The following is an 18,811-nucleotide window of genomic DNA, read 5'->3' as shown; positions in this document are numbered from 1 at the left end:
AGCGGATGAGAAGATACCAATTAACCATGTGCATCACTACAGTTCATTTCAGTGCATGTTTAGCCTCTAGTGGTTCGAAGCGTTTACATATTACTAAAGAAGCATCCCCAGACAGAGATTGTCGTATATAATATAGGTTGACTCTCACACAGAAGATTACAGCAACCGACCACTTTTTACAATGCTATTTATTTACTTAAACTGCGCCGTTACCGGTTTCGAACAGAATGCTTCATCTTCAGACTGCTTGTTGAAGTTTCACATTAGATTTCGTATATGGTGCATTACATTATGTGCATATACATACACAAAAAGTGCATTATACCGTTTTCGCTGTTGCAGGATAATGAGAACCAGCACCAAAACATAATGGCGCAGATTCTTCATCAGCACCATCACCCCAAAGAAATTTCGTCAGGTGGGGAAACAAAAGACGAAATCTAATGTAAAACGTAAACAAGCCATCTGAAGATGAACCTGTCAGTTCGAAATCGGAGACGGCGCTATTTAAGTAAATAAATAGCGTTGTAAAAAGTGACTGGTTGCTGTAATCTTCTGTGTAAGGGTCAACGTATATTTTGTACACAACCACGAGCTCAACATGTCAGTTTTTGACAAAATAGCAAAGAGACTGTCGTGTTCTGGTAGAGATCTAGAATGCAGCTAAAAGCGTTAAAATGCCTTTTATGGACGCAAAAGCCTACATCAGGCAGCAATTGATTGCCGAGTATCATCCGAGCTACCATGCTCCGACAATTTACTTTGCCACTCCACCTCTACCCATTACAACAGTGTACAATGACTCTGCACTCTGTGTGGAATCAGGTGGCACATCCATTTGTCTACAGCAGTCTATCGTTGAAAACCTGTTCGGTCTACGGATTGTGTTATCCACTGTGTTGCAAAGCCCGAACAGATGGCTGCCTTGTGTATGGGGACATTGGAGAGATCTAAGTACGAACAGTGTGTCTATAGACGACTTCGAACAGTGGATCGATATGGTGCCAACGAAAACTAATGTACTGCCAATAAGTTTTAGAGAAATGCAGGCCGACTTCTGTGCTTGCAAGAAGGCTTTATTTTCTATATTCGGTACTGGTGTTAAGATAAATAAAGAACCTGTTGATGTAGTGCAGCCTACAGATGATTACTGAATAAAAACGTATATAACCATGTACGTGTTTTTATTTCTTACCTCTCATTATATTGCAAATACTAATGCTATTGCTATCAGTATTTTCGCAGCAAAAATGCAACAGTAGAAAATTACGTCATTTAACTAAATTCTCTGTAACAGCCCATTGCTCGTCAGTACCAAACATAGATGGTATCACGGCAAGGCATCACGTCCATTATTTTCTATAAAAACACATTACACTCCAGTACCTGACGTTGTGGAGATCACAGCAGGGTTGGTGAAGCATCAAGACTGGAGCTGTGGCGGCGTGCAAGAAGGCCAGAAGAAGAATCGCATACTCCTTCCCGACAACATATACCAATACTTGTAGGTTCATCCTACTGCAGGAAGACAAATGTATTCATGCCGCTGCTAACACATCCGGATGGAGTCCGCTTTGAGCACGTACATGTATTTTCAAACACACTGTTTTCAGCCCAATACCAACAATTACAGAAGATATCACAGGTGTAGATGATGTGACATACAGGACATTCCGTGAGAGCAGTGATATCCCTGCACTGGAAAAACAAAAGCCAAACAGAGTGTTCATATTTGACAATGTTGCTGTGGAAAACCAAGATCAAATTCTACGATATTTCTGTTTAGGTCATCACACGGCTGTTGATGTATTTTATCCGAGCCAGACATATTGCAGAACGCCAAAAGAGTTGGTGAGGGTACTAAAATGTAAACTTTCACGGCCGGAAATATCATGTCCATTATAATTATCCGGGCTGTTATGCCGTGGTCGGTTGATGAATGCTGTGGTGATTCCCAACGTTTCGTCTCCGACTGCGGGAGACATCTTCAAGGGGGTCCGTAGCTTGATGGAAGATCCAACACACACACTGGCTCGCTACTGACTGCCGCTACATTCCGTGTCCGCGCGCCCCCGCGCCGCGGCGTGACTGGGCCACTCAGTGTACCGCAAACCCACGCACACGGACCGTTATTTGCACCGGGATTCGAACCACCACCCACAACAGAAGCGGGGTGTTATCAAGACGTTAGCGGACAGAGCTAGAAATATTTGTGAACCTGAGTTGCTCGACGCTGAGATGGAACATCTCCACAATGCACTAACGAAGAACGGATATTCGTCCGCCGAAATAAAACGTGCGTTGAGGCAGCCACGCAGAAATCATACTGACGTACAGGCTACTGCAAAATCTAAGGTTTTCCTGCCGTTTGTTAAAAATGTAACGGAAAGAATAGGGAGGATCTTGACGAAGCGGAATATTACCGTAATTTACAAGCCCACCAGGAAGATACAGGAATACCTTAGGCCTGCCAAGGACGCTCGCAAACCATTGGAAAAATCTGGAGTGTATAGGATCCCATGCAGCTGTGGTGAGGTTTATGTGGGTACCACTAAAAGAACTGTTTCTAAACGTTTGGAAGAGCACAAGGGAAACTGTAGAAGAGGAGAAACAGAACGATCAGCTGTTGCGGAGCATGCTTTCCAGCCGGGGAACCACAATATTCGTTTCGAGGAGACGCAAGTACTAGCGGCCACGAGCGGATATTACGAAAGGCTCTACAGGGAGGCGATCGAAATCGCTAAACACCCAAATAATTTCAACAGAAAGGAGGAGGGCGTCAAATTAAACGGTATATGGATGCCGGTGTTAAAGAAGATGTGTACCACTCGTCCACTACTGGGTGATGGCAACGGCGATCGACGGCGACGGACAGCGGCCAATTGCACTGACGTTTTCAAAACACGTGACGTCACGCCGCGGCGCGGGGGCGCGCGGACACGGAATGTAGCGGCAGTCAGTAGCGAGCCAGTGTGTGTGTTGGATCTTCCATCAAGCTACGGACCCCCTTGAAGATGTCTCCCGCAGTCGGAGACGAAACGTTGGGAATCACCACAGCATTCATCAACCGACCACGGCATAACAGCCCGGATAATTATAATGGACATGAGTTGGTGAGGGGTAATGAAAACCCGATTATAGCATTAAAATAAGACAGTCTGAATTTAAAACACATTTACGCTCATGTAGAAACCGAAAATTCGTTCAACGATTTTGTAAAGAAATGTGCAGATTGCTGGAATCACTCACAGTATGGTTTCTCGTTATTGGTAAAATAAGAAAACTGAATGACGGCAGGTATAGACGGAAATTCCAGGAGTTCCTATATATCTACTGCAATGTAAAGAAGTTATTGCATTAGTATACGCATCGCCATGGATAAATTCGCAAGCATGCCGGGAACTCAGTTTGGTAGAATGAGTGTGCATAGACAAAAATATTCACTTTTAAGTGGACTCGAAAATAAAAAATTTCGAACGTTAAGTTGGAGTCGTACACAATGAACTAGAGACGTATTGTCATTCCCTTCAGAGACTGAACAGTACACTGAATGATCGCGTTAATGCAATCGAAAAGAAAGTAAACGACTTAACTGAAGGTGCAATAGCTGTTACTGGGAAGTGGACGTTGTATGAACGGGTTAACGCAATTGAAAAGAAAGTAGGCGACTTAAGTGACGGGAAAATAGCTGTTAGCGAGAAGGGGGAGCAGCGTAAGAAGAGAAAGAGCGGATGTATAAAACCTCACGCTGCGTAGAAGTCCTATTAGTATATACCGAGATGTCGACTAAGCATAAAATCATCGAGGTACGAAAGGCCGTTCGTAAGAAGTTACGGTTGCTGAGGTTAGAGCATTTTAAGCGGGCGCAGACACTGCGAGAAATCTTTACGCCAGTTACAGGATCCCTTGATGAAATTCCACAACGGCGACGATAACGCTATTGCCGATTTCATTAACCGTCACAGCGATGCTAGGATAGAAAAAACATTCGTTGTCGTTGGTGAAAAACCATAAATGTTGGGCACATAGCCCATAACATTAAAGGAAAAAAAATACAGATCGTCGGTAGACAGTTTCAAAGAACACCGGCTCTGTTGAACCTTTTTTTCCCAAGAACCACATAAACTGTAAATTATCCGCCTAAAGATCTGAAATGACCTGCATAAGAAAGCAAAATAGCGCAGCAATGTGAAATACAAATCCACTTAAAAACTATATTTGATGGTGGAAAACATAACAGCGCTGAGGGTGCTGACATTCGGCGTAAAAGAGTGAGCAGCCGACTCCTACAGTATATACGAGGGCTGTTCGGAAAGTAAGGTCCGATCGATTGCGGAATGAAAACCACAATGAAAATAAAAAATGTTTTATTCGGAACAGCCAGCCACACCTTCCAGCTACCTCTCTAAATAGTCGCCGCTCCGACTTAAACGTTTGTCATGGCGTTGTACAAACTTTCTAGTACCCTTGTCACAGAAAGCAGCGGCCTGTGCTTCCCGCCAATTCTCTGTGCTTGTATGCCTTTCGTCCTCTGTGCTAAAATGTTGTCTTGGAGCCAGCGGTTCATGTGAGCAGAGATGAACAACGGAGGAAGGCAGTTAAGGGCTGTATTGTGGGTGATCAAACACTTCCCATCGAAAACGCTGCTGCAGCGTCTTCGTTGACCCTGCAAATCGTTCAAATGGCTGTAAGCATTATGGGACTTAATATCTGAGGTCATCAGTCCCCTAGACTTAGAAACTACTTAAACCTAACTAATCTAAGTACATCACAAACATCCATGCCCGAGGCAGGATTCGAACCTGCGACCGTAGCAGGCGTGCGGTTCCGGCCTGAAGCGCCTAGAACCGCTCGGCCACGGAGGCCGGCACGCTCCTGCAAATGCGGCTGAAAATTGTCTTGAAGAAAGAAACGCATGACATTTATGTTATGTGGGATTGCTTCAGGCGAAATCTCTCACCAGATCCACATATTTGGCGGGAGACACTGTTGAAAGGCATTTCTACGTGATCACTTTGCGCTTTGAACTGAAAAGAGCGATTTGAAGCGATGGGCAGGCACACTAAAGACACTGCCCAACACATCTGTTCAAAGTTCCATCAGATTTTCACAGTGATTTCCGTTTCGCATCTAATCGGCCCTTACGTTCCGAATAAGCCTCGTATGTTATGATGCTCCCAATGAGCTAATAGATCGGCTACGACTGATCATGGCATCAGCTCGCAGTGGTAATACAGCTTATTCGAATTAAGATGTTTCAGTTATTTCCGAGCTCAGAGAGAGAGGCATCATCGAAGAAGTATGGAGATTGTAGTTCGAGAACTGCACAAACCAGCACGCAGAACATGCCCTCGAAGATACGTTATGATTAAGGGTTTGAACGACCTGCGGCAGGTGGATCTTGTCGACATGAGGGAATATTCAAGGGGAGGAAATAACGCATTCAAATATATTTTAATGGTCACGGGTACTTATTATAAATATGGGCATGTGCTGCAGAAGGTAGCTAATCGAAGCCTATCTAATCTTCAGTTTTACAACAGATACTTCAACACTGTGATGAAGTGGTATGGAATACGTCTCTACTCGACATTCACGCACCTGAAGGCGAGAATCGTGGAACGTCTGAACAAAACAGTGAAAGCCCAAATGTGGATGCAATTCAATCTTCGTGGCCCACGCAAATGGACATTATCCTTCCACAAATAATTGCACAGTATAATCGAACCAAACATCGCACAATGGAAATGATACCAACCGATGTTTGTGATAATAAACTTCTACATACAGAATACAATCGTACTGAAATGGTACATCCGAGAAAATAGCAATTTAATGTAGTTGATTTAGTACGTATTTCAAAACACAAGACAGCGTTTGAGAAATCACACATGTCAAACTGGTCAACCGAGATACTTACAGTTTCCAAATTGTAGAGAACGAATCCTAGAAGCTACCTCTTAAAGCACAGCAGTGGTATTGAAATTTCTGGATGCTTCTACACAGAAGAGTTACAAAAGGGCTCGAAACCAGAAGGATATTGGTATAGGCCAACGCACTGCATCATTTGCTGTTGAGAAAACTATGCATTGTAAAGATAAATTGGGCTGCAGTGTGAAGAAGTTCAGTCAAGTTATGAGCGCTGCACGTAGGGCGCTAAGCAAGAAGTTGACAACCAAAGGGTGCATGAAAAAATGCGTCTTGACAGTGCTGTATGTTGCTAAAAGCGCCCTGAAGCAAAAAGGAGCAGAAAACGAAGATCGATTAAATCACCCAGAGTTATACTAATACCCAAGACGTCGGATGGAATTATTCCCTTCCTCATTCTTCCGCTCGCCGTTCTCTCGACGATAAGTTCACTGGCTTCAGATGCTGCGGCTATTACCAGCAGTACGTCTCTTCACAAACTAAAAAAGCACACTAACCGTCCTACGAGATAGGGCGGCTAAAAATACAGATCTGCATAAGTTTGTTAAGAAGAAAATCAATATGGTGAGATTCCGAGGTGTGTGTATCCGGAATACATTACCGAAGACTAAGTGGAAATCAGGATAATGCGGAACTGTGAATCTGGATGTAGCAGGAGGACCTGGAACTAACTGGGTAGCGTATCTTAAAAAAAGAAATACAAATAACATCTACTAGTTTGACACGCTCGACGATTGCAACCCCCACAGGAATTATAGCGATACTTCACAGGCAGAAGACATGTGTTCTGGGATTTTCGGCGCTACCAAGACTTTAATATATTCCTGTGTGGTCATCTAAGCATCAAGCTCTTCCTGACATTAACAAGTGAAATATAAGTACCGGAATTAAGCATCCATTCACCAGTTGATGTTTAGATGCAATGTCGTGCACTCTGACTTTACAGGAACGATCGTCTGTACTACATGCGAATCACTTGCCACCAATTGATTAAAGAAATGGAGATTGGAGTATTGTGCTGAATGGACTGGAGTCACACAACACCATCCCAAATATCACAGAGGATAACAATAAACTGCATCTAAAAATTGATGGTAAAACGAAATTGTTTAAATACTGAGCCTGGCGCATATGATATTGATGATTTAAACGATATTTTAGAACAGTCTGGGAAAGGGATCCATGCAAACATCAGTACACTTAAATCTGAAATATTGACTGTGAATGCATCGATTGACTTTAAGCAGAAAGGTTCAATACCTACACTACTAGGCTTCAGAGAGAGGCAGGTTTTGAAGACGGGTCCCATTAAATTTTACAAATTTAATCAGACACTGGATATTCTCCATGCCTGTAAAATCTCAGTTAAGTATAACATCGCAACGAAATCGTATCTCAACGACAGATTGATTCATTCAGTTTATGGATTCTTCCCATCAGTTGGAACAAAGAGTGTTGAGACTCCTACCAACACTATACACCTTCCAGTGATAGTTCAGATGTTGGACTACCTGGAGCTGCACATTGTGGACCGAACAACCAGCTTGTTGAGTTTCGTGGCGAGAAAATCATTCTAGACCTAACACAGGATGGCCGTAAGGTATAAAACAAGAGCAAACAGCGCCCACAACAGTACTTCGCAGCACAACCGCAAGGCGATAACTCGTATGAACTACGAGTTTCTTAATTCAGTAGGCTTGAAATCTCGCAACGACGTCGTCGCTCAATATACACTCCTGGAAATGGAAAAAAGAACACATTGACACCGGTGTGTCAGACCCACCATACTTGCTCCGGACACTGCGAGAGGGCTGTACAAGCAATGATCACACGCACGGCACAGCGGACACACCAGGAACCGCGGTGTTGGCCGTCGAATGGCGCTAGCTGCGCAGCATTTGTGCACCGCCGCCGTCAGTGTCAGCCAGTTTGCCGTGGCATACGGAGCTCCATCGCAGTCTTTAACACTGGTAGCATGCCGCGACAGCGTGGACGTGAACCGTATGTGCAGTTGACGGACTTTGAGCAAGGGCGTATAGTGGGCATGCGGGAGGCCGGGTGGACGTACCGCCGAATTGCTCAACACGTGGGGCGTGAGGTCTCCACAGTACATCGATGTTGTCGCCAGTGGTCGGCGAAAGGTGCACGTGCCCGTCGACCTGGGACCGGACCGCAGCGACGCACGGATGCACGCCAAGACCGCAGGATCCTACGCAGTGCCGTAGGGGACCGCACCGCCACTTCCCAGCAAATTGGGGACACTGTTGCTCCTGGGGTATCGGCGAGGACTATTCGCAACTGTCTCCATGAAGCTGGGCTACGGTCCCGCACACCGTTAGGCCGTCTTCCGCTCACGCCCCAACATCGTGCAGCCCGCCTCCAGTGGTGTCGCGACAGGCGTGATTGGAGGGACGAATGGAGACGTGTCGTCTTCAGCGATGAGAGTCGCTTCTGCCTTGGTGCCAATGATGGTCGTATGCGTGTTTGGCGCCGTGCAGGTGAGCGCCACAATCAGGACTGCATACGACCGAGGCACACAGGGCCAACACCCGGTATCATGGTGTGGGGAGCGATCTCCTACACTGGCCGTACACCACTGGTGATCGTCGAGGGGACACTGAATAGTGCACGGTACATCCAAACCGTCATCGAACCCATCGTTCTACCATTCCTAGACCGGCAAGGGAACTTGCTGTTCCAACAGGACAATGCACGTCCGCATGTATCCCGTGCCACCCAACGTGCTCTAGAAGGTGTAAGTCAACTACCCTGGCCAGCAAGATCTCCGGATCTGTCCCCCATTGAGCATGTTTGGGACTGGATGAAGCGTCGTCTCACGCGGTCTGCACGTCCAGCACGAACGCTGGTCCAACTGAGGCGCCAGGTGGAAATTGCATGGCAAGCCGTTCCACAGGACTACATCCAGCATCTCTACGATCGTCTCCATGGGAGAATAGCAGCCTGCATTGCTGCGAAAGGTGGATATACACTGTACTAGTGCCGACATTGTGCATGCTCTGTTGCCTGTGTCTATGTGCCTGTGGTTCTGTCAGTGTGATCATGTGATGTATCTGACCCCAGGAATGTGTCAATTAAGTTTCCCCTTCCTGGGACAATGAATTCACGGTGTTCTTATTTCAATTTCCAGGAGTGTATCTCACCTAGCGGAATATGGTGAGCGATTCATTCGCCAGGAATACTTCTCACACAAACCTTATGTATCAACGACATTTAACAAGAATGATGAAATCAGGATTGGTATCCAGCACCAAGACACATTAGTTCTTACATGCAAGAGTTCCATTTATTTGGTTGGATCATTTGAGGAGAAGGATGGTAGTCATATAGTGGGATCATAACTTACACGTAATGTTCCAGGAAATACGATATGAACTTAATTTGGTAGAGGTTGATTGTACAAGTAAGTCAGCATATCATCAACCCTTAAAACATATGTCTCGTCATCAACCTCGGATTTGAATGGGTTAGAGAATGCAGGATGGTTCATAGACAAGCCTGTGGGCAGAACAGCAGAAGAGTACTGTAGATTTACAGCATGCATACCACTAAATATGCTTGTGGGGTACTTTGAGGACATGTAGGAGACTATTATGAATGCTAAACAGGAACGTAATCTGGCAGGGACTGCAACGGGTAGCAACTCATACATTCGAGGAGCTCAAGATGAGAATTAAATCATCATCAATAACATTATACGGAAAACGCCACACATCACTGTGGCAGACGACGAGCGAGCTTGTAAATGTTCTAAATACCTTTACATATCTGCTATTAACTCTCCGCTCATGGGACGTATTTGAGTATCCAGTGCTAGCGACAACGGACAGAGAAACATGGGCTATTCAAACATCAATGAAGCTGGAAACACCGAGATTCATACCTGCATTTCAGACCAACAGAAGGGGGAACTTAGCAAATGATTCCACCATATTTGACAACTGTAATTTAACTAATGCCAGTGTCTACTTGAATTCAGAATTCTGTCCATATGACAATTTACTTGTACAACGGGAACAGAATGTATGAAATCTAGCATTTGACTTGTATGCAAGGTTATGTGCTTCTTACTGTGAAGGTGTTGAAGAGGAAGGAAGGCTGCTCAGCCCATGGAAATTCAAGGAGCTGGTGCGCATCATGTAATAGACCGTTTAAACAGAATGAATTAATTAAATCAGGACCAGCAGATGTACGAATCGAATTTGAACCTCATCAAATTTTCCAGAAAACATTGCAGCGTATGCACTAGTTCTACATGATCGTGTGATTAACCAGTTACTGGTGCTGTACATCGTCCTGTATAAATGACCAAGTGCTGTGTCATACCCACAGCATTTCACAATAACAACTTGGAGTGTGAACGTCGTTGCTGACATTCAAGATTTGTACGTGCAGGCAGTTCATATATTGCGTTCATAGCATACACAGAAGACGCTGGTATACTAGAGATATTCACAGAAAGCATTGCATCACCGAGGCCTTTCAAGGATGTGAATTATGCTAAAACATGGAAGAGTGGAAAGTGGCTAATACGTTTCTCCCATGGACTGGGACGAACCTGGTATACCTTATAGAATATTCGATGATCCTGATATCATCATCTACGACGAAGGCGAATAGAAGATCGCATGGATGCAACGAATCTTCAAGTTTGCATCTATTCAAGGCCTGGAATTCTACAGGTGCTCTGTAACCCATCAGCTCAAGCAGAATATGCGTGAAAATCGTGTTGTGTCTGCTTATGAAAATGTAAAACTACTTTTAAGTTGGATTGACGAAAATGAATTAATTTTTTACGTCACATTCTGTTTTTCCTTTCCTTCTACCAAGCTCCCAATCAGGAAGTATGTAGATATACCCAGATCCTATGTTGGTGGCTTCTTTCAAGGACAGGTGATAAGATTTCAGACATATTTGTTACATGTCTTTGGAAGCGGACACGATCACGTGTTCCCGAAAACCTATACGTGCAGCACTATAAGCGAAGTCCCATGCTATCATTACATATATTTTGTTGTCTTCCATCTTAAACGTCACCTCCCTCATGCTTCAAACTAATACCTTATGTAATGGATGGAGTGGGAGGTAATTGATCAATTTAATTCATTTGCATATCAATTAGATATCGAATTGCACCCAGAGCCCCATCTTCCTATTACTCAAGAGATCTGTTTCACGGTAGCGAAGATGAACAAATGGCCATGGCTATTAAGGTATACATTTTAGAGCCTACATTTACTGGACATTTTTTTCTTTTTTCGGTCCACACTACCTCCTCCAAATATATTGAAACGAAAGAGCCTGCAATATAAGAGACATGTTTCACAATATGGCATATTAAGAAGTGCTCAGAGCTCATAAGATATGTATTTTAGATCCAACGTTTATTTTTCTTGTTTTGATTCATTCCACCACCTCTGAAAGTTGTCTGCTTACAATCTTATATAGGTATGTAGGTAATTATAGTTGCAATTAGTGCTGTGTGCTGTGTGTGTTTATTTTATGGTTCAAATGGCTCTAAAAGATATGGGACTTAACATCTGAGGTCATCAGTCCCCTAGACTTAGAACTACTTAAACCTACCTAACCTAAGGACATCACACACATCCATGCCCGAGGCAGGGTTCGAACCTGCGACAGTAGCAGTCGCGCGGTTCCTGACTGAAGCGCCTAGAACCACTCGGCCACACTGGCTGGCTGTTTAGTGTAGTTTCCAGGTCTGGTGTGCTATATAAGGGGTGTGAACAGCATCAGATGTTCAGTGAGCACTATGGAGGACACTGAGGTGTGAGACAGTGCTATTAGCACCTGACAGTGTTTAAAGTGAGCCTCACTCTGGATCTCCACGTGGCCAGATCATTGAATCGTACGGGTTTTGTGGGATATTCTGTTGTAACGGTGAAACATGAGGCAGACAAACTGGCCGTCAAGTTTTCGGTCGACCACATCTGACCATCAAGATGGAGGATAGCCATATTGTGCCCCAAGCACATCATAACCCATTCACATCTGTGTCTTCCATCCGAGAACAAGTAATGGACTCCATAGAAAATTCTTTATTGTCCCACAGATGATACTGTAACATGAAAGGTAACACATTAGGATGCAGGTCTGAGGTTAGCAGCAGCTGAACTCAGTAATTACGATGCCATGCGTAGGCTGCTGCTAATACCACAATGCAAACGGTTGTTATTGGAGTGTTGCCACGATGGGGAAGCATCGGTTGCTGATGACTTCACATTGTATTGTGTGATGAAATGCGGTGCTGCACTATTCTGGATGAGCAATTTCAGTGACTAGGACGACGCTCTGGTGAGAGTAGGTCAGCGGTTCCAGGCATCATGGTGTGAGGAGTCATCGGGTGTGACTTCAGGTTGTGGGTGGCAGTGATTGAGGAAACTCTGATGGTACAGTGCTAGCCACACACATCCTGCATGCTCATGTGTTACCTCTAATGTGACAGTATCATGGTGCCATATTTCGACAGGACAGTGCTCATCCACACTTTCCTCTATGCACCATCTGCACAATGTTGAGGCACTCTGGTGGCCAGTAAGATCCTTTGATCTGTCCCTGGTAGAACACATGTGGAACCAGTTCAGACATCATCTCCAACCTGCGCCAGTACCCTGTGATCCAGCTTGCCCCCAGAGACGATGCAACAGCTTCAGAACACCTATCCCAACAGAATAAGTGCATACATCCAACCTAGAGGGTGTGCAATACCGTACAGATAAGTGGGTCCAGAGTGTCATGTTCTTTGTAAATGTGAGCCGATTTAGCAGTTACTGAAAAAACATCACATACCATCTCAACGCTTCTCAAGTTCCATTTCGTTTCGTCCTCCCCTCTCAAGTGCTTCACTTTTTCTTTTTCTTTTTTTTCTTCGTGCGGTTTATAATCTAGAAATCTCCTCCAACATCGCACTGCTAGCGCTAAGTATCTACTGATGGGCAATTTGTGAATATTATGTACATAAACCTTTCTCCTGAATCAAGCTGTTTATCAGTGAAAACCTTATGAAAATCCCTAAAGTATGACTTTTCAAGCTTCTCCCACTGTAAATCATGACGGAATAGTTCATGGATGAACGGCCGGCATTTCGTCCCTCTCCCCTTCCGCCAACACGTTGCTCCATCCTCACATCGTGCCGAGGGACATGTTCTGGCAGCGCCTGTGCTGTTGCTCCAACTGCCCTCGAAGTCACTTCAAACCGGCGTATCTCACTTTAAATCAGACTAAGTGCTGGTTGTCAGGCCTTCTTAAGGATTTAATCACTGTCACCTTTGAGCAGCGGTTTCCTTTCTAGAATGTCGATAAATTCTTTAATTAAACAGTCCCAGAAGGTAAACGTCATTAGTATGATCATAATCCAGTCTGCGCAATTCCGATAGGCAACGTTCCAGGACTGTCCACTTATTAGGCCGCTACAATCCGGCGTCCCATTGGTGTTCCTGACTACGATTTTCACCGTCGGATCTATAAACATCTTGATACATTGGAGGGGTATCTGATAGACGACGGATTTCCATAGACTGAGGTCGTCTTTGACACTGCCAGTCAGTGCAAGGTTTTAGTTGGAAGTTGGAAGACTGTCTTCACTTGCTGTTTCCGTAGAATTTATCCTGTCTTCCCGGGTAATGCGCCACAACACGGAATAAACGCAATGGCCACATCCTCCTGAGGTTTCTCTTCTGTTTCCACCGGTTGTACAGAACGTAGGGCTTGTGAGATTACAGCTAGGATTTTCCATAGCCCTGTGTCAGAATGATGCACATTAGTTGGACCAATCCCCACGGACTCATAAGCTCTTAATGAAAAAGTTGTCGTATAATGCCTAACTAACAGGATTGGGATGGCCGTAGCAAACTTGACTTATGGGTGTTGTACCTCACATGGGGTTGCATCCCAAGCGTGGAGGGCTGGCAGCCCTGCAGACTACACACACTTGAATATCAAGCTCGCGGAGAGAAGTAGATAATTCTATAATGACTGTCAATTAAGTTAATATTACACTGCAAGGAAGTTCATTAGAGCCTGTTTCATATAATTTATTGAAGGTTTCACTTGTTTCAGAGTATTTCTCGAACAATAACAAAAGTAAAGCATAACCTAAGAGCTGGTATCTGCGTACTTCAGACTCACGTTTACATACAGATTTAAGACGTTTGCGTAAGTATTAAGTGAAGAGTTTAGATTGTTTTCCTTACATTACATTACATTACATAGTGCCATATCTACTCGGAGAATTAAAGGTTTTAAGTTATCTTTTATTTATTTCCAAAACGCGTTTGCGCATTCACGATGTTAGGCCTAATACTTCTGGTGTACAATTTTTGAGTTTCAATTTATTTAAGTGCATTACGTTACTATATTAATAGTATACACATATATTAGTGTTTCATATAACTTCAGTGACTTGTGATCTGCAGTTAATAGAATATTGTTATTATTGTCTAGATAAATTTTGTAAAAATATTGTAAACAACCATGTGCGAGAAGTGTTTGAGCTTCCATAGAAAATTTAGTTCTAGGGCTATATGCAGCTGTTGTGACAGATGGTTACATTGGGGGAAATGTAGTGGCATGGGAATTGGGTATGGGTCTCTTCCATGGTATTGCAAAGTATGTTCAGGAGGTAGGAAAATAGCTGAATAGGAAGGGAACATTAGAGCCTTTAAGGCTGAAATGAATAGTGCTAGAGAGGAACTGATGAGGTTAAGGGGAGGAGGGTGCAGACAGGTGAGAAGTGGTAGCAAGGAAGAGGGGCACAGAAAGAGGACAGTATCTGACAGTTTCATCTTTGGCACAAACAAAAGATTTGCCTTGCTACCTCAATTAACTACGGAGGAGGCTCAGAAAGATGTAAGTGTACTTCATTCTCAACAGACTTCCACCAGGAAATCAACTGTTTAAAAAAAAGTAGAAACTAGGAGGAAACATTTGGTGACAGATACAAGGTTCAAAGTTTTTTCAAGCTCAGTGCATATCTTAGCTAAGTGATAGAGGATGTAGGATCATTGTGCAAGGGTTTTACAAAGCAGGATCATGTCATAGTGGATGGAGTGGGAAACAGTATTGATTGGTATCAGGCCTACCGTATTGAGTGTGATCTGGTAAAAACAGCAGCTGCGACGAACCGTAAAACGTTGGCTTGGTTCCTGCTTTCATGCAATATGATCAGCACTATTAAATTGAACATTTCTGTCAGGAGGGTCAGTATGGAGCTAGATCAGCTGCTTTGGCCAGCTATTTTCTCAGGCGTAGATTTGGTCCATATTGATGCTATTTGTAGGTGCGACTTCACAAGGCATGTTTCAACACTAACCTAACACGTGAATATTTCAACAAAGACTGGCTAGTTCACGTGAAGGGGAAAGACCGTATGCATACGTAAATTGTGGGAACGTAACTCTATGATGATTTTGCAGTGACTCTCTGAATTTGCCAGAAGAAAATAAAAAGCTACACATGCAAGTAACATTTCCGATGGAGTCATTATCAGCCGTCATTCATTCGCAAAATCTTGATTCTGAAGTGATGCTAATCCTAGCAGCCTACATACGGTCGTATGTTAATTCTCACACCCTGCTCACCCCAACAGCAGTCTCGCACCATGAACCCTACAAGTGAGTTCTCTACATATACTGTCTTCATTCCAAAGTCTGCGCATATCTCAAGTGCCAAAAATGCGGCGCTGCAAAGAGCTAGCCAATGATCTTTTTGCTAGCAAGACTACAAAAGTTTTGCAACATTACTCAGTCGTTACATACCTTGCAGTTGTTATACAATCCATAGCTACTCTCCCATTCTTCAGCAGTTTGATGTTTTACGGTGGTATCACCTCCACCTATGCATTTCATGGAAATTGGTGTCCTGACTTCCCCTACACTGCTATTTGTTTAGGTTAGACAATGATGAGCTATCTTAAAAGATTTTAGGCCAGAAGACATTCACCATCCATGAAACGGCGACAGAAAGTCGGCCCAGTGCTCTACAAGGAGAAAAAAATTGCTCTTCACAAAGCGCCCAGTTGCTTCCCACAGAACGCTAATAAGTACGTATGTCTGTCAGTGGCTGCCCCTCACATGGCGTTCCCGGAAGGTGACTTAGCACAAAACAAAGTTTCTATGAAGATTGATTCTCCCGGATGACCGTGACTGAAAAAACTGAGACGCTCCATGAAAGCAGGTTTTCGTCATACAAGGAAAGATTTAATATAGAAGTGGACAGCTTATCCATTACAATCGTTAACAATCTTATTAAGTGACAAGAATAACGTTCGGACACTAATGATCTTGAATCGAATTATGAATAGCACTGAGTCGGACCAGTCCGTCAATAGACTGCCGCATATCAGGCTATCCCAATTTGCCACTCGCTGTAGCCGTACTTCCAGAACGTCGTCCTCAGATGTTCAAGTTCTTGGTTGAAGCCTATGTACCAATGTTTCGAGTATTGCATTCCTCTGCACCAGGTGATAGCAGCTGTCCATGTGTACGAACAGGTCGGTGTGTGTCTTCTTCCAATTCACGCTGCTGCCCAATGTGCCATCCACTCTTCTTCGCCCTGGTAAAAAAGAGTGTGCAGCACATGTGACTAAGTCATGGTACCACTTTATGTTTCTACCGGGAGCGCCAGTCGTGCAAAGTATGCAGGAGCACTGTGACGTTTGGTAGGTAGAATATAAAATAGTGCTGGAAATAAGTCTGTGCTTGCACAGCTCAGTCAGTAGAGCACGTCCCCATGAAAGGCAAAGGTCCCATGTCGGAGCCCCGGTCTGACACACAATTTTAATCTACAGGGTAGCTTCAAATCAGTGCACGCACCCCTGCACAACAAAAATTTATTCTGGCACTAATTCTCCAGGGTGTTACAAAAAGGTACGGCCAAACTTTCAGGAATCATTCCTCACACACAAAGAAAGAAAATATGTTATATGGACATGTGTCCGGAAATGCTTACTTTCCATGTTAGAGCTCATTTTATTACTTCTCGTCAAATCACATTAATCATGTAATGGAAACACACAGCAACAGAACGTACCAGCGTGACTTCAAACACTTTGTTACAGGAAATGTTCAAAATGTCCTCCGTTAGCGAAGATACATGCATTCACCCTCCGTCGCATAGAATCCCTGATGCGCTGATGCAGCCCTGGAGAATGGCGTATTGTATCACAGCTGTCCACAACACGAGCACGAAGAGTCTCTACATTTGGTACCGGGGTTGCGTAGACAAGAGCTTTCAAATGCCCCCATAAATGAAAGACAAGAGGGTTGAGGTCAGGAGAGCGTGGAGGCCATGGAATTGGTCCGCCTCTACCAATCCATCGGTCACCGAATCTGTTGTTGAGAAGCGTACGAACACTTCGACTGAAATGTGCAGGAGCTCCATCGTGCATGAACCACATGTCGTGTCGTACTTATAAAGGCACATGTTCTAGCAGCACAAGGTAGAGTATCCCGTATGAAATCGTGGCGGTGAATCGAGGAAGTACAGTACATACTGACGAAACTGAAATGAGCTCTAACATGGAAATTAAGCGTTTCCGGACAAATGTCCACATAACATCTTTTCTTTATTTGTGTGTGAGGAATGTTTCCTGAAAGTTTGGCAGTACCTTTTTGTAACACCCTGTATATCAACTGCAAGGGTACTTATTTCTATGTATATCCTTGTTTAATTTCATTAATTAAAAGTAATATCAAAGCAACTGATGAAATTCACCGAGTCACATTATAGTTTCTGTTCTGTATTTTACTTTTATATTTTTTTGTTTTGTTAGTATATTTCTAGTGTTTCAACAGACCCTTTTTTGAACTATATCCATCCAGTGGAGTACTTTCGCATTTTACTCTACGTTTTTATATGGGTTTGCTGCGTTGTATATATTTGTGGCTATTCTTGATGTTGACCAGCTGGTCACCTCCAAGCTAAACGAAAAGCTTTTTCCCCAGATGCCGGAAACTAGCTATTGTATTCACAATAGCCAACAGGACAAGCTAATAGGCACTGCCGGGATGTGATACCTTATACCTTCAATTTGTGACAGAGTGAATTTTAGCTTGAGAAAGGGTTTGCTATCTTCGCTTTTGAATTTTATATATTTTAGCCATATTTGCTACTGAATACTGCAGTAACGAATCTTACTGTCCAGATATCGCATGCACTAAGTCCTGGAATAGGTACAAACGTTCAGTGCGTCTAAGGTAGAGGGAGTGAATGCAAATGAACAATGGCAAGTTACGAAAGGCCGATCATACATGTTCAATTTAGTAGAGGGGTTGTGCTTATTCTCACACGCCTGCGTATGTCTTCTTACTGTCTGTTACAACGTAAGAGACCATCAGATCACGATACAAGTGGTGTACCGCATTTATTATATACTTATATGGAGATGGTGTCTGTTCTTTCGGACATGTCTGAAAGAACAGACACCACTGATGACCTGCAGCCGTCTAGAACGAAATTAGAATTATATATTTTAATACCTTCAGCTGCTGACGGGAATTGATATATATCAACACGGACAGTTGAAAATGTGTGCCCCGATCGGGACTCGAACCCGGGATCTCCTGCTTACATGGCAGACGCTCTATCCATCTGAGCCACCGAGGGCACAGAGGATAGTGTGACTGCAGGGACTATTTTGCGCACGCCTCCCGCGAGACCCACATTCTCAACTTATATGTCCACACACTACATTCTTAGTGTCCCTACCAAACACACTCATGACTCGTGGAAGACATTCTTACCAAGTCCCGTAAGAGTTAGGGCAATATGTGTGCATCCTCACAGAATAAGAAGGCCACTGCCGGTATTGCCAGAACGATATACTTATATGGAGATGGTGTCTGCTGTT

The 18,811-nt window shown here is 43.9% G+C and overlaps 1 non-coding gene across 1 annotated transcript; it reads right to left on the bottom strand.

Annotated features, from left to right (window-relative positions):
- Positions 1 to 18,493: 18,493 nt before the first annotated feature.
- On the bottom strand, positions 18,494 to 18,568 carry Trnat-ugu (transfer RNA threonine (anticodon UGU)). Its single transcript has one exon. It is a non-coding gene; the product is annotated as a tRNA-Thr (tRNA).
- Positions 18,569 to 18,811: the final 243 nt, after the last annotated feature.

Source organism: Schistocerca cancellata, chromosome 1 (genome assembly GCF_023864275.1).
Source record: "Schistocerca cancellata isolate TAMUIC-IGC-003103 chromosome 1, iqSchCanc2.1, whole genome shotgun sequence".
Lineage (NCBI taxonomy): Eukaryota > Metazoa > Arthropoda > Insecta > Orthoptera > Acrididae > Schistocerca > Schistocerca cancellata.
Note: the sequence above shows the minus strand (reverse complement) of the source record. Positions and strands in the feature narration are given on the sequence as shown.